Here is a 7,505-nt window from a genome sequence, read left to right as displayed (position 1 = left end):
AGATAGAGAGGAGAGAGGGATGGGAAACTCCCTGTTGCACGTGACTTCTACGTGGCTCTATGATTGTCCCCGGCTCATAGACGTCATTCTCAGCTTTCTTCGCGAAGTTTGCAATGAGTTAGTGGTTTCCATTGAATGCCCAATTGAAATAGAAGCTTCGAAGCTTCTCGTTGGAGAGGAAACGAAAGCCTTTGGGGGTTTCGATTATTTTCGTGCTTGGAGAGCATGTCAAGTGGCTCATCAGACAGGGGCGAGCACAGCTACAGTTCATTTGGCGATTATGCATTCCACTGGCTTAATCTGCAACTTGCTTTTCTTTGGCAAGCCCATTTTAGCCCTAAAAAAGTTTGGCAGAAACGGCAAAGTTCGAAGCGTGGTCAACGCAATCGCGTGTCTATGGCACGCACAGATTCACGGAGAACCCTAAAATTAGCCGTTGGGTGTAAGCAGTGAGAGGAGACCCCGCCGAAGTCAAGGCCGGTCGTCTACGCCCAAAATCACGCCAAAGACGAACATGAGGGTGTTTTGGTAGCAATTGACGTTTCAGTGGCATGCACGACATACTACGGCAACGTTTAGACAGCCACTTGTGGTCGTGTAAGCGATGACGTGAGAGTTTACCCCGCCGACGTTTAGCATACCGACGCGTGAGAAATTAGGGACCATTACAGGGCCGGCGGAGCGTTTTTGAAGTTGGCCTGGCAGTTTTCGCGCGCGCAAAGCGCGCACGAAAATTTTTTGACCACGCCCACTCAAGACAGTTTTTAATTAACTCGCACAGAATTAACTCACTCGGAATTTAAATTTTCCAAAAATCTTAGCCTACTTTCATTGTCCGAAACAAATTCGTTTGCTACTTCTAACAGATTTAATTTGTCTAGTTCTTCTTTGTATGTGCTCAGCGTCATTAAATGATTTAGTCTCTCCTGCCCCGTTGAATTCCGAAGATAGGATTTAATTCTTCTCATAGTAGAAAAGGATCTCTCGCTTGTAGCATTTGTGGCAGGTAGAACTAAAAGTAAAGAAGATACAGTGCAGATTTTGCGTAAAAAGTTTTTCTCATTTGGCGAAAGATTGCGTAGATATGTCAATATATCGTTAATCATAACTTCATCAGGGGATTTGCCGTCAACTGCAAAGTTACATTGTAGTATTTCTAGCTGTGCTGAAAGCTCTTCTTTGTCAAGATCGGCGCCATAAAACTCTGTAGTCTCCATCAATTCACTACTGTAGTCTTCTCCCCTGCAAGCTTTCAGAAGAAGATTCTCTAGGTTTTGGTACACTCTGAAGCCGGGCTGATCGAAACGTGCCTGGATTGACGACGCTGTTAAATCTACAGCTTCAAAATATTGCCTGCGGTAGTGTTCTTCAATCGACAGGCTATGATAGCCTTCTCCGCTACCAATTTCAAATTGCTTTGGAGCTTTTCGTTTCCGGGGAAGAACAGGATTGAGCGTGCCAGTAGCACACCTTAAACACTCTGTATTTTCAAAAAAAAGCGGCAAAATGTTCATTTGTTCGCAGCGCCTTTAGAGTTTTGATTGTCATCTTGGCTACAGAGTGGCCTTCCGCAGCTGACAAAGTCTGCTTTTGAAGAGTTCTGCTCAAATTATCTGTTAGCTTCAAAATCTTTTCCGAGAGTTTCAAGCCAAAAAGCATGTCATATGTAGACATTTGGGCTTTGACGCCAATGATTCTACCCTTAACTTCTGGGACGAGCTTGCTCTCTAGACATTCGTCCCACAGTTTCTTTAACACTTCGTAATTTTTAAGGATGCTGACAATGGAGTCCGCTCGAACTGTCCATCGAGTAGGGCAAAATGATCTTATGCCTGTGCCCTCAGCGTGATCTTTTTCTCTCACGTCTGCTTTAATACGGTCAAACATACTGTTTCTTTTAGGAGAAAATTTCACTAGTTTTGTTATTTCATATGCATTTTCGAGAGACGATTTACAAACTGTAGACCTTTTCAGAGTGTCTCCAACAGCAAGATTGAGAGCATGGCCAAAGCAATGAACAAACACAGCGCGACGTTCTTCCTCAATTAATCGCGTCGCTACACCTGTTTTGGAACCACTCATACTTGACGCACCGTCATAGCATTGGCCACGACATCGACACAGTGAAAGGGGTGTGTGGTTCGGGGCTTGGCAGTCGTTTTTAGGGGAAGGCGTTCCTTCAGTGATTAGCGATCGAACGCGCGTTCTATGTACGTAACCATGTACAACCCGATCCGCGCTTCCGATCAAAGGAGCCGACGCGTTCGGAAGTGCCGTAGAGACTTCGGACGCGGCCGATATCGAAACTAGCGACAAAACCGCCTTCGCGGAAAATGTTTGTAGGATCGATTTTCTTCGTCAACCGAAACAACGTTCGCGATCCTCCATCATTTCTCGAACAAACTACGAGAGCTTTTGTCGAGCGGTCTCTTCCTTACGAAGATATCGCCATTTTACGCCAGATTTTGGCCATCGCGACCGAAAACGGAGCCGTATTTCAGAGATTTCGCAACGAAACGACAAAAGCTCTCGTAGTTGCTTCGAAGATCTCGAGCGATCGCCGCTTTCGAGTCTCGCGGAAAAGAAAATTTGCTAGCGTAAGCCGCGAAAAGCGGCTTTGTCGCTGGTTTCGATAGATACCAGCGGCAGAGGTCTCTAAAAGTCACTATCGAACGCGTCGAAGCCTTCGATCGGAAGCGAGGATGTGGTACGTCATTCTTACGTACATAGAACGGGCGTTCGAACGCTAATCAAAAAGGAACGCCTTTCCCTAGCAACGACTGTCCACGCCCCTAACCACACCCCCGCTGCGTAGGAGAGTGTCCTTTATAACGCGAAACAGAGTTTCAGCATCTATGCGGTCAACTGAATAAAGTCCGATGAAATCTTCCTGTACCTCTAAATGCATATAGTGAACTGTTCTTTATTCGAAATGTCTGTGCATTCGTCTGCCATTACGGCGAAACACGCAGACTTTTGAATCCTCTTGCTAACATCTCTCAGAATACGCAACGCCATAATTTTCAGACATTCATTTTGAATGTCGTGCGATGTGTATTTGCAACTTTCCTTTTTCATCCATTCTGCGATTAGCGGAACGTCTGTAGCTCTGAGCAAAAGCAACTGAGTAAAGTTGCTTTCCTGGTCTCCTCCGCTCCCTCGCAACGCTAAGCCTTGGCGGGCAAGAAATCGAAGATTTTCGAGAATTCTTACGAAGACTTTTCGGTTCACTTCTCTTTGCTTACGAGTCTCTTCACTAAACGCCTCAGCGATATCTCTTGTTTGTCTTGGCAAAACTACTGCTTTGACTGCCTCTCTATGACACTCGGAAGACTGATGCTTTCGAAACGCCGTAGTCGCTTCTTTCCAGTACGTGTACCCATTTTTTATAAAGGCTGGATCTCTTCTTGTACTGGCCATCAGTTTCTTACCGTGAGAAGCAGTCATGCAGACGTGACAGAATGCCGCGTCAAGGCGTAGGTCATAATGAAGCCAAGAAAATTCTTCGCACCAGTTGGAACGGAAGCTTCTCTTCACGATGTTTGCTCCGGATCCAAACGAACGCTTCGGACAAACAAACGAAGTTCCAGGGTGAAAGATCGGCGGAATCCGGCTAGAATCCGTAGAGGGCTCAGTGGCAGCCATGTTAGACGACGTTGTGCGCTAAGACACGTGTATATGTACACTAATCCGCTACACGTGATATAGCTACGGCCAGAACTGCCTAACGTCAATATAATTTTTTTGGCTTTACAAAATGTTGGTCCGGACCTGCCGGACCTGTCGCGCCGGCCCTGCATTAGCTGAGAATTCAATAGCGCAGACAAGAAAAACTCGTACTTTAAACTACAGATGACATACCGAATGGGGATACATCGTTGACGAGAGAAACAGCGATATTTGAAGAAATATCCGGGATTCCGGTGACAATCATAGAGCCACGTATAGGTCACGTGCAACGGGGAGTTTCCCATTCCTCTTTCCTTTAGCTATGGTCAGATAAACGAGGGGAGGGATAACTGAAGGTCGGATAACCGAGGATCTACAGTACAGTGCACCCAAGTGACCCTTTCGCGGATTTCCACGCCTAATTCAGAATGGGTAAGATTCGCTATCTTTTCGCTAACGCGAAACAATAGTGATATTCAAGATTTGGTCGAAGGATTAGTCGATCGCATGCATGCTGATCGAGTAATCCTTCACGATATGGCTAAGTACTATTCGCCGTTTCCCGGCGTCAATCCCTACGTAACTACTCTACTTCTTTATTCGAAACGCAACGGCCTACACGTTGTTAGCTTGTTGGTATCTATAGCACTAAGTATTATTAATTAAGGATTAACGAAAGAATCGGCACTTTTTTTGCAGAAAACGGACACAAAAAATAAAAATTAAAAATAGGTAGCAAAATACATTAAAGAGGTTAACAATGTGTTCGGTTTGCCCAAAGCGAGTTTGTATTGGTGGCCGTGGGTGCAACAAACATTGCTACATAAGAACAAAAATGCTTTGTGCGCTGGCGGATTTTTTTGCCTGAAGCGCTTGCCAAATACTACCAGCTTCAAATAGACATGGAGCAGCAGCCTTCTATAATTCGAATGAAAATTAGGAGCGAGTATGAGGATGAACTGGAGGCATGCAATCACTAAGATAATATAAAGGGAAGCGGCTCTATTATTAGTTAGTTATTAGTCATTTGTATTTTTCTAAGGAAGATTGCTGAGAGGCCTTGACAAACAGGGAGAGTACTATAAAAAGGAGTTGCAGGAGAAGGATGATTTATTAATAGAGGAATTGGAGAATGTCTCAGAAGAGTTGATAGAAGAGCTCGAAAAGGCGGAGGAGGAAATGAGGAAGACGAAGACCGAGTCAGCTCTGTGCGTGGACGATATTCGCGATTTCGCAGGACGGCAGAAGGCATGGAAGAAAAGCTTTAAAGTACATAAAGTATAAAGTACAGAGTTCAGTAACGCCAAAACATGACGTTGGAAAACGAGTTTAAAGATAACGAGCAGTTTCGTTATAATATTAGTCATTTTTGGTCATTTAGAAAATGAGGCATCAATACAGTAAAGCAAGCGAGAGATGCTGCAGTTTGCTGAAAATAACAGAATCGTATTTGAGAATGCAGGAAAATACAATCTTAAGTTTATCTCAAAGCAGAGACAAATTAATTCATATGTATCAGCAGAGCTAACAGATGCACAAATAGAGGAATGGGGAACAATAATTTTATATCTTTTCGTACAATAATACGAGAATTTTCGCGTTGAAGGACAGATTTGTTGTTTGGTGACGCTAACATGAACGCGCATAACGACTACAACACACAATGGGAGGCAAATTCAGACTCCTCGTCCAAGTCGTTCGTTGATCCCACCGAAGACGATGATGGTTTGGGCGAAGTAGTGAGAGAACCAAAACTTAACTTAAGCGTTTCAAAGATGCTGTTGTATGCTTAGAAGAAGTTCAATTGTTTTTGGAAGCACAGGGTTGTTGTGAAGAAGCTCGAGCAGCAAGCGCTCTTCTAAATTTGGTCGTTGAAATTCACTATCAAAGTAAAGCGGAAATATTGTAGTTGACGGGGCCGGTCCGTCTTACGCGGTGCCGGCACCGTGTTCCTTTTTCGTCTCCGCCATCTTTGTTTCTTCTACTAATTCTATTAGTGGCTCGCCCCCGTATAATGCGGTCCGCTTCCCTATATAGCGACTCGTCCCGCGTTAGGCGGGGCCAGCTCCACAGGAAACGGACTCCTATAAGGGCACCGCATAACCCGGAGTCACGTACTTGATCGATGACCGACTTGAGTTCATGTTGGAGTTTGTCGCCAGCCAAAGGCAGATCGGAAACCGAAGCGATCGATGACTCAGAGGTGGACGAGCAAAACTTTCCTGAAACCGGCGTAAGGCGAACTCGAGGGAACACCTCACCGACGTCCCGACAAAGGGTAAGTCGTCCACCGACGACAGAGATGGAAAACGGTCGGGGAGGGCTTCAGATGTGTGGCTCCAGCCCGCCAAGAAAGCTGCATCCAGGATCGGCGAAAGCAAGGGCACACCAAAACCGCCCAGGCGAATTGGAAGAGATGCCTGAAGCCATTGATCGCCCAAAAGATGGCTGAGGAGCAGTGACGACATGAAGGTGGACTTTGAGAGGTCGTCATGAAGTGAAGCGGCACTGTGAAGCGCCGTTGATGAGATTGTCCTTCCGAGATGGTTGACGTAGCGTGGCAGTGTCGCAACAGGAGCAGAGCACATTGTGGGTTCTCCAGTGTGGTAATTTTGTCGCACAGCTCTTTTCCTTGCGAAGCATAAAGAAGACATTTTTCCGAAACAAAGGCTTCGTTGCCGATAGGAGAACCGAGGATGACCGTGCCGTCGGACCGACGAGGGAGCTGAAGATCGGAGGATGCAGAGCGACGAGCGAAAATTTCACATTTGTAGTCGGCCACGACGAGGTGAATGGCGCCGAACAGAGACTTGAGTTGGTCGAACGCGTCCGCCGAAACCGATTCGGGGCCGATGATGAAGACGTCGTCAAGGAAGGCTAAGACGACAGCCTCAGGGTGTTCAGCTTGGACACGAGACACCAAGTCGTGAATTCCAACTGCGAACAGAAAAGGGCCCAATTGGTCGCCCTGATGATCCCCTTCCTCCGATGACAAGATGACGTGCTCGGAGTCCGTAGCAAAAACGAGAGAACCGCTGTGGCCGTACATTCTTCGGAAATGCGACATGAGCGAGGGAAAGTTGGCCGATAGGCGCTCCGCGATCGCGCGACGACTGATTGAGTTGAACGCATTCCGAACGTCAGTCTTTAGCACAACCCAATCGGGGTGCCTGTCGAGAAGAAGCTGGATGTGATGAATCAAAATTTCGGAGCCATTTGAAGTCGAAACGCCGTGCTGGATGAGAGCGAAAAATCGGGCGAAGTGATTTCTCATGTGGAAACAAATCGCCCTAGCAGATGCCCGACGGAATACTTTGCCGATCGCGATTGGCCGTACGTCTCCTTGCTCTTCGGAAGCGCTATGAGGCGCGATGATGACAAAGCGAGAGACGCAAACTCCGGAATATGTCCCGAGGCGACGAGGGAGAGAACTTCGATGAGGAGATTTCCCGTCGAGACGCCAGAAAGAAGACATTTGAGGTGTTCAAAGCGCCATCCCGACCAGCCGGCAGCAGAGCCTCGCGGAGGTTTCTGCAGGGTGGTCCAGATGACGTCGCGTGGCAAGTCGATCGGAACAAAGGAAGAGGATGACCAGTCAGTGTCGTCTGCGTCAAAGATGTTATTGGTATAACCGCTGCCGGAGGCGTTCGATCGTTTCATCCGTGGCGTCAGCAAGCCCGCAACTCGTCAGAGCCCGAGCAGCCCGAGAGAGTTCGCCACAACGGCATAGACGCAGGGCGTCCTCAGCTTCTCGTTGAGCTGGCGTCGGGATTGCTTTCGACGGCAACTGGATGTCAGATCACCCCAGCGAAAAGCCGAAAAATCGCTGTACAATC

General features: G+C 47.0%; 1 pseudogene; it reads right to left on the bottom strand.

The window, feature by feature from the left end:
• Positions 1-1,488: 1,488 nt before the first annotated feature.
• Positions 1,489-3,447, bottom strand: LOC136188174 (zinc finger MYM-type protein 1-like; annotated as a pseudogene).
• Between the last annotated feature and the right edge of the window lie 4,058 nt (positions 3,448-7,505).

This window comes from Oscarella lobularis, chromosome 6 (genome assembly GCF_947507565.1).
Source record: "Oscarella lobularis chromosome 6, ooOscLobu1.1, whole genome shotgun sequence".
Taxonomy (NCBI): Eukaryota; Metazoa; Porifera; class Homoscleromorpha; order Homosclerophorida; family Oscarellidae; genus Oscarella; species Oscarella lobularis.
This window is presented reverse-complemented; position numbering and strand designations above follow the sequence as displayed.